Source organism: Apteryx rowi, unplaced genomic scaffold (assembly GCF_003343035.1).
Source record: "Apteryx rowi isolate R43461 unplaced genomic scaffold, aptRow1 scaffold_68, whole genome shotgun sequence".
Lineage (NCBI taxonomy): Eukaryota > Metazoa > Chordata > Aves > Apterygiformes > Apterygidae > Apteryx > Apteryx rowi.
In genome coordinates, this window is record NW_020450960.1 from 2,132,058 (window position 1) to 2,141,059 (window position 9,002).

Below are 9,002 nucleotides of genomic sequence, written 5' to 3' on the forward strand. Positions count from 1 at the left end.
ATGTTCACTGCTACTTAAAACCATCCAGAGACTAACTGAGAAGGACAGGGCTCCCAGAGTTTTCCTTTGGGTGACAGAGGCCTGCARAAGTACGCAATATAGCTGGTAGCTACCATATGAACCACAGAGTTTGCACAGGAAGAAAATGATAGTCCCCCCTGCACAACRGGCTATGGATGCGCCTGAGTTTGGTCATGTCTGCATGCGTGCACACATCCTGCAGAGGACAAAGCACTTCCTGCRTACAGGAGTGGTAACAGCAGTGTGCACTTTTGTCTCATTTCTGCAGCACTCAAGGCATTGCGGAAGCATTAATGAATTATACCTCTAGCATGCCCATGAGAAAGGTGAGTGTTATTATTCTGCCTTCAYGTTAGACTRGGAAACCTCTGCTTTGGCCATATACTAAAGGAAATGACTAGGCAAGATTTGTCCTTTGTATTGAACATCACTGTAAGTGATTAGTTTTCAGAGGAATTCTCGAGTCTCAGACAGGAGACAAAACAACAGCTCCCAGCTCCCAATCCTGGCTCTGTTCCTGTCCTTTTTTGTAGTTCTTGCAGTATTAAAATAAAAAAAAAGGCCTGAGGGTCATTGCAGTGGTGCTGAGCCCCAGCAGTCAGAATTGTTGTACTTCTTCCTGATGGCAGAAACAAGACCTTGTAAATCTCACAGCTGCTAGACTCAAGTTCTTAGGAAAAGCAAGAATTTTGTGAGCAAGAGAATGGGTGAGGCCTGGCCCCCGTGTCCCATGGCTGACTGTAGCTTTTGCCCATGGCAGGGTTGCTTGCGAGGTCTCTCTTCTGCTTGGGATCTCCAAAAACAGGAGGCTGCCACGTCCGGGAACAAGGGGGCCTGCTCTCCTCTGCCTGTCCCTGTGTTCAAGGCCCCATGAGGAAGGGAAGTCTCCTTCATACTTCAGCTCTCAGGGAAATTTCATTAAAAGTACCCAATGGGTTCAGTAGTCACTGAGGACATATATGCATATGTTTTTTTCACAAACCTATTTACACCTTGTTCAGTTTTATCCAGAGCAAGGCATGTGATCCCTTCCTGAGAGACTGATCTGGCCCTAACCAGAACCTTAATGCAGGGTCTAATTTCATTTCTTTCCCTTCATTCATTTTCATCCTTTTAATTTTCTTTTTTTTCCAAAAAAAATCTTTTCTAGCTCCATGCTAGATTTCTTTCCTGCAAACAGCCAATATAGATTGCATCAGGAGGAGACAAGAAAAAGTGCTTCACTGACTTGTCAGCAGGTTACAGAAAACCTTCTCATTCAAGTTTATCCAATTGGAAATGAAAGTAAGTGATGAGATCTTGAAAAATATATGATTTGGAAGAGGGGGGTGGGGGAAGTTTCTCTCCAGCATCACCATTCCACCCAGTTTGTATCTCAGTCAATCACACAAGTCTGGTTAATCGGTAGCTCCATTATCACCTTTTGTTTCTTGCATTTACTTGGGCACAAGGGCCACCAGGAGGGAAGTTGAAATGAGAACAAGGTGTAAATACGCGTATGTGTTGCAGTTCCTTGTTTGTCACTAGTACCTGAAAATGAAATTGCAGCGAGGGGGAAAAAATATTCAATTAGTATGGTAGATGGTAACTCTGGCTGAGCGGGGGTCTTGCCTGTTGTCTGGGGGAGGGGAGGACTGGAACTAGATACATGTTCTTCCTTGGCTCACAGCCTCCTTTTTTGACAGCCAGAGCCGCATGTAGAATGGCAGGAGCAGCAGGGATGGCAGACATGTGAAGGGCATCTCTCTTTAGGAGTTTTAATGCATCTCTTAGCCTTCCTTAGGAACTGGTAAGGGTCGGTCCTCAAAGCTTGGAGCATGACAAAGGCCTGAGCAAGGGGATCCAGCCTGTAGCTGAACAATAAACATCTGTTGCGTTGCAGTGAAGAGATGGTGACAAAAAGTCACACTACAGATGTAGGTAGCGCAGGGGTCTTGACTTTCCCTCCCAGGTCGAGACCAGATTCTGAGCTACAGTAGTAAACCGGAGCCCATTTAATCAAGACATGATTCTGAATACTGTCTGAATACATGGATTTGCATTCTGGCATCTCCTTCATGCAGTCTTCCAACACCTTATTCAAAACTGAATTACCCTGTACAATTACTATTTCTTGCCCAGCTGCAAGTTAGTCCTTGCACCAGAACAACAATCTAAATACAGCCCTGCTCAATTATGCGGTGTTATAGAAGTGCAAGCAAATGATTCAAARTATAATTTTAAGCCATTATTACTTATATTGTGGCAGAGACCCCAGGTGAGCTCAGAGTCCAAATACAACAGGTGTTGCACATATTTTATTTCAATTAAATATTGTAATAGGGAGACCAGCCCAAGGCCATAGGGAGCCAAATTAGGAAACTGCATGAGACATACAAATAAAATATACTGCAGATTCATTCAAGTGAGGTACACAAGAGCTTGGCTGGCTGGTCCTCTGAGCATCTGTTTGTCTTCTCCAGAGAGAGACCCTCTCAAAACGTTATCTATCTGTCAGGCAGGCTGGATGCCTACTGTTTGTGTGATGAACTGAAAGGCTTGTCCGGAAGCTTGTAAAAGAGCCGAGAACTGAACCCAGGCAATTGCTGTTCCACACAGGAATGTGTGCTTACCCTGAAAAGAACTCCAGTTTGCCTCCTTGATCTAACGCTTTGTATTTATTTTCAAGACACCTGCGCACACAGATCCCTCCTAACGTGCATGCACTCTCTGCTGTCATTAAAGGACATAATCCTCCGCGTGCCCTCCTCTGAGCTCACAGCAACCCCCGACATGGTGGGGATAGGACGCAGCTGCAGACATGTCCTTTCATTTTAACAGCTGCAAATGCTCCAGGTCTGCTGCAGGGCAACGGTAGGAGAGAAACCTGCAGAATCCAATCAACAGCTGTATCAGGCTGAAGCTAACACACACATCCATTATCCACACAGGCTCTGCTTCCGAGTTCAGTGCCAAAACATAGCAATGTCTCTGTGTCATAAGCAGGCCATATTCTCAAAAGCTCCATGATTGAAGGGTTTTGTAATTCTATCTACAATGCTTTGTATTTCCTAAACTGTGCAGAAAACAGCCCATGGTTATCAATCTCCTCTGCCCAGCGAAACTGTCTTTTAAGCCTTTTCTTTGTCTTTCTGCTCATCTCTCTCCCTCAACCCTCCTTTCTCCAGCCCTGACTCATGAGTGCAGCACTCGTGTATATTTGAGCCCTATCCATTGCTTCCTAAGGCAGAGCAGCTCACGCTAGCAGTCCAGGAAGCCAGTCTCTCAAAATGTGGAAGTAATTGCTTTTCCTCTTCAGCTCTCCATTATGGACTGCTACACCAAATCAGATAAAGAAATAAAACAATTCAAATTCCACACCTGTAAAAACTCTGTGACACTTTGCCTTGGGATCGAGACATTTGGGACAGGATGAGGTATCTACAAAAGCATGACATCATTTGATTTTAAAATACTTTCACAGCAGTGGAAACGTGACACTACAGCATCTTCCTTCCTCTTTTTTAAAACTGAAAAAAAAAGTTTTCTTAAGAGATTTTTTTTTCTTTTCCAGGAGAAAAATGGATGAGACAAGTTGAAGGCAATTTTACAGCAGCCCCATGAATATTTCAAAGATGAGTGTTTCCATAAGTTAATTGGTGCCCATTATCATGAAATTAAAAGGCAAAAGGAGTGAAGGCAATTGAGCTTCATCCTTTTCATTATTATCTCTTCCTGAGATACATCTCAGGTTTTTAACTCCTTTGACCCTTAGATGGGCTTTTTGACACGCCGTCTACTGGCCCCAACACTTTCCTTGTCATGAAAAGGGACCTTAAAGAACGGTCCACAGAACTGCAGAGGACAGAAGAGAGCTGGAAGGAAGGCACCTGTGAGAAATGATTCCAGAGGTAACCAGCAATGCACCGTTACAGCACACTTGGACTTGCCTGCAAGACACTAGGAAGGGCAGATACTTCACTGCAATATGACATATTCCGCTGCCTTCCTGTGGTGCCACAATGCTGGGCTGATCTTCAGGAAATGAAATGGGCTTGCACCCTCCCACCAGCCTGCACCCAGGCTCCATCCCCTGCCTTCCCCCCTCCTGTAACCCAGCACATGGGACTCCTGAGCCCAGAGCCTTGGTCTACAGGTACCTGCTATGCACTTCACAGCTGCTATTTCCATCCTAAACCCCATGAGACAATTGCTGTTAGCTCCCAGTCTGACACACTGGAGGTCCAGCTGAATGGACTAGCATCTCTGCTAGCTGGAAAACATGACTGGCTGAACGGTCCTAAGCAGGATGGATATGAGCATCTCATGCAAACTACAGAGCTTCATCTTACAGTAACCTCCAAATTTTAACTGAAGCACTTCTGGCTTAAGTTTGAAGACTAAAAAGACTCCGACGCAAGCCACAGATAAACAGTAAACTCTRCCCTTTCCTTTTGTCACAGCCATTCCACCTATCCACAGTCACTGATTCTTTTTCTTTGTTTTTTTTTTCCATTTTGCCATGTTCTGTTTTCTGTGGCTGGCTTCTCATTCCAAGCAAAACCAAAGCCACCCTGGATACAAGCACAGAACAGCTGTTTGCTTACTTCACAGCCCTAGATTGGTATCTCTTACAAACACTATCAAAGTGAACCATTTGTTACTCATCCATAAGGTACCCAAGGAAGCCTCCTTGACCGAAACATAACTTCTTCCCTTTACCTTCCGCAGAGGAGAAAGCAAAACGAACCATCGCCTGCAGATATCTTCCCATTTGTTGTCACCTCCTGTAACTGGGTGCGGGGTACATAGGGGATTGCAGTGAATGATTATGTGGATCATATTACCCAGTATTACCCAGCCTCAGGCACTGGCCACTGCAGGAGAGACTAAATGGGACTGTTGGTCTGTTCTTGCATTGGCTGCTCCTTTGGGAAGACCGTCAGTGCTAATGAGAGTTCATAATGAACACGCAGGTCTTTGAAACAGGCCTGACTCGTGAATGCAAGGAATGCCAGTCATCCTGAGCTCACATTTAACTCCCTCCCACACATGCCTTTTGTTAGCTTGCTGTTTACAGCTTAAAATTATTGAAATCATAAATGTTGAATCATGAGGCTGAAGTTAAAGAAAGGATTCCTGCTTTGTTAGTGGCTCCCTCCTCTTGTTTCCCTCTCCCCCCCMCACACACACTTTGGTTGTGCATCTCGTTCAGGGTGTGTGACATGTGTGCAAGTCTCGGAGGGATGAAAGCTATGGCAACAGGAGTTGTGCCTCTAATCCCTGATGCAGAGTGCTAAAAATGTACCATATAGCATCACATTTCCTATTCACAAGATTGTGCATGTATCATTGTTTTCATTCATGTTAAACTTTGGGGAGAAAATATAGAAATCACTCTGTGAAAGGGAAAAAACTCAGGGCAGCTCAGAGCAGAGGGTCCCAGAAAGGGTCACGGTGCTTGGTTCTATAATCCCAAAGTAGATTTAGGGGCAAAAATGGGGTTCACACCTGGAAGCGGGGAGACCAGCACGAAAGCATAACAAGAAGCGCGGTAGCTACTAAAAATGTCTGGGAATTACCAGCTTAGGGACTTGCCTACCTTGTAGTTTCCTTCTAGGTCACTGGTTCAACCCGCTGGTGCAGAGGCTGGTAATTAATTCAGCATCGTACACCCAGACAACACTCGCTAAGATCCAGTTTGCTTCAGCTGCCCTCACGCGATAGCCACCACCTTGCCTGGCGGACAAGGGGCTGAACCAGCACCCTCAAAGTCTCGAGGCCACAAACTACCACGGCTTGGACCAAGGGTCCCTCGTCTCCACAGTTAAAGCAGYGCTGGGCTCGGACAGCAGGGCTCAGCGGGAAGCTCCGAGCCACGCGGGCGCCCGGGAACTCCCGAGCGCGGTACGGCTAGACGGACCTAGAGCAAGGAGCCGAATCTCGAACACGCTCTTCATTCAGCTCCGCGCTGGGAATTAGCAGCGTGATTCAGAGCTTCCTCTCCGTGGGCTGAAAGCGAGCGCAGGCACTTTGTGAATGAATATTTTCGCAGCCTGAAAACTAGCAGGTGTGCGGCGAGTCCCGCTCCGCGGTGGCTCCCGCGTCGCGGCAAGCGGCGCCAGGCGACACCGGTGCCGTCACCTCGACCGCGCAAGGGCGCGAACTCACCTCTCCTTTCGCCCCGAGGGGCTCCCTGCAGGGGGGGGGAGAGGGGGGCCCAGCCGCGGGGAGGGGGCCGGGGGCTCCCCACAGTCGCCGTCCGGCTCCTTCCTCTCCGTCTTCCCGCCGCGGCCGCGCGCAGGCCGGGGAGGCTCCGGCGCGAGCTCGGTACGGGCGGATTCGCGTAGGCCCGAGTTTAAATCGGGTCGGAATTAAAGCGCCTTCCTTCGTAATTAGGAATGGATTCGAGAGGCGGCAATTAGGGAGGAAATTAACACGACTGATCAGACGGCGAGGGAAAAGAAAAGCTTGCTTTTTTTTTTTTTAAAGGGAAAATATCAGAGAATAAGAGCCTGCGAAGAGGCTGAAAACCAGGGGGCGCGGTGGGCGGGACCCTCCTGCAGCGCAGCCGCACCCGAGCGGCGCCGGCCGCCTCGCCCGCCCCCAGGGCAGGATAGGGCAGAGCAGGGCAGGGCGGCTGAGTGCTTTCAGCTGTGGCCGCTTAAGCAGTGAGTTTAAAGCAGCGGGGGGAGGCGCACGCGCCTCGTGTGGCGGCGGCGGCGGCGGCGCGAGCCGCCTTCTGGAATGTTCCGGGCGCGGCGCAGGCGGAGCAGCAGCAGGCTCGGCGGGGCGCGGAGGTAGGTCGGACGCGCTGATTTTTTTTCTTTGGGGCTAAACATTTTTTTTTTTTCTTCTTTTCCTTGAGGGGGCCGAGCGTTCCCATTTCGGGGCTTGTGTGTGGAGCCTGGTGGGCGGCTGCGGGCGGTTGGCGCTGCGCCCCCCCCGGCTGAGGGCCGGGCTCTGCCCCTCTGCTCAGCCCGCCCTGACCCATGCTAAATCCCCTAAACGGCGCATTTTGCTCGCCACGAGCAGCTGGGCAGCGCGATGGCTGTCTCGGCGCCTTCAGGCCTCGCAGCCCGCCGTTGCGGAGGCGCCCGTGGTGCAGGGGTGAGGCGAGGCCCAAATCCCCGGCGAGGCCGTCGGCCCCAGTGGGAGACGCTTCTCTTCTCTGTAGCTCTTGAACAGCGTCCAGGGATGCCTCAGTCGAGCAGATCGCAGGGTTGTTAGTATGCAGGCGCCATGGTGCCCTCTCCAAACACGCACCCCCAGCGTTAATAAGGAAACTAAACAGCAAAAGCCTCCATGCTGAGCTGCTGCAACTCTTAATAGCCGAAACCGACGTGTGCCATCAAAACAATCTGCTGACTAGGGCTCATATCCTCCTTTCAGTCTAATTGATGAATTGGTGGTGCTGTTATTTACTCCACACCTAATATTCCAGTGGCATTCATTCACAGTATTTAATTTATAAGTACTGTATCTTTTTAATTGCAGTGTGAGACTTTTCTTAGTCTACAGGGCAAATTAGTGGTTCAAACGCTGCCTTGTGGTGGGATGTTGGGTGGCTACAGTTCACAAAGGGTTAAAGTCTTTGTGAGAAAGAGCAGTAGAACTGTTAGGTGCCCTAAGAAAGGGGCTGGGAGGGAAAGCACAAAGACAGGCCTTTAAAAACTCCACTGGGTCGTTGCAGTTTTATTGAGGACATCTGGACTGAGCCCTGGACCAAGGAGCACAATCACTTGTTATTAGGATTAGAAGTTTGCATATTGGCATGGGCTCTAAATCAGTGGTGAGCAAACACAACACACACAGCAAACCTGCTCTAAGCTGCATCTCTGCAAAGATTTCCCTGGCAGCCCAAGGGCTACAGGACAGAAGAGGCCATGCAGATGTAACTTGCTGACAAACTTTAACTTCAGGTTAGGATTGGATTTGAATCAGGTCTGATACTGACTGTGTCGTCTTGATTGTCCATATTGGAGATGCTGTTTGAATTCTGGTTTGGATTGGAGAACTGGAAGAGAGAGCATTTACCGTTTAAAGGGGAAATAAAACTAGCAGTGCACTGCTTGGCTTACTTTACTGATGGAGATTGGGGGGAAAGGTGTGAGCATCTGAAAAAATCCCTGATGGGTACTTAATTTTGCATATAAACATGAAAATAAGATGGTCCTTGAAGCTATATGTAAATTCTCATTTCAGGTTGTACCATAGGTAATGCTGGTCACTTACGGTTTTAGCTACAAGGTATATTCAGCAGATGTTGTTCTTCAGTACACTTTATAATTTTTACTGTTCTGTTTTCAGACAGTGTGTCTTTGCTTTTGTTCCAGGAATGCCTATGGTACACTGGATGCAATGTCTTGAGTCATTTGCTGACTACTCAACTCTTCTGAAAGTGGACTCAGGAGGAACTTGGCTTCCTTATTTTAGGTGCCTCTGCAATGTATGGCTCTCACTGAATTGGGAGCCCACTAAGTTTGGGGCTGTCTGACCAGTTGGGACTGCTTATAGCTGGTACCCAAATTTTGCCATTTATGTGTTCTGTCTCAGGCTGGTTAGATCAGTGAGGAAAACCAAATGTAGGTGAGTGATTAGGTACAGGGCTCTTATCCTGAAGTGGTCCCAATTACAAAGCTGACTGGGATATAAGCAATTGCTGTGGCTTGCAGAGTGCTCCCTTCCAGGAGCAGTTTGTCCTTGCCTGGCCCTTCATCTTTGGGATAGGAAAACTAAATTCTGCTTGCACTACTGAGCCAGCTCTGTACTATTATTTTTACATGTGTCAGGACTTTTCTTGGTACGGAAACAGATTTGTGCAGCTATTGCAGAACAAGGTACTCTAGAATGTGTCTTTGAAAACAGGTCTGTGTGGACTTTCCCTAGGAATAGCAGGAGATGATTTAGTTAATTTTCTTGTGTAGGTGAGCTCTAAAATGCACAATGCCAGATGGTCACCTCCATTTGATGGCTGAGAAGTGCCATTTGTAATTCAGACT

At 48.0% G+C, this 9,002-nt stretch overlaps 1 long non-coding RNA gene across 1 annotated transcript; it reads left to right on the plus strand.

Moving 5' to 3' along the window:
- The first annotated feature begins 285 nt into the window (after positions 1-285).
- On the plus strand, positions 286-5,301 carry LOC112975623. Its single transcript, XR_003256681.1, has 3 exons — positions 286-347; positions 1,172-1,305; positions 3,575-5,301. It is a non-coding gene; the product is annotated as an uncharacterized LOC112975623 (long non-coding RNA).
- Positions 5,302-9,002: the final 3,701 nt, after the last annotated feature.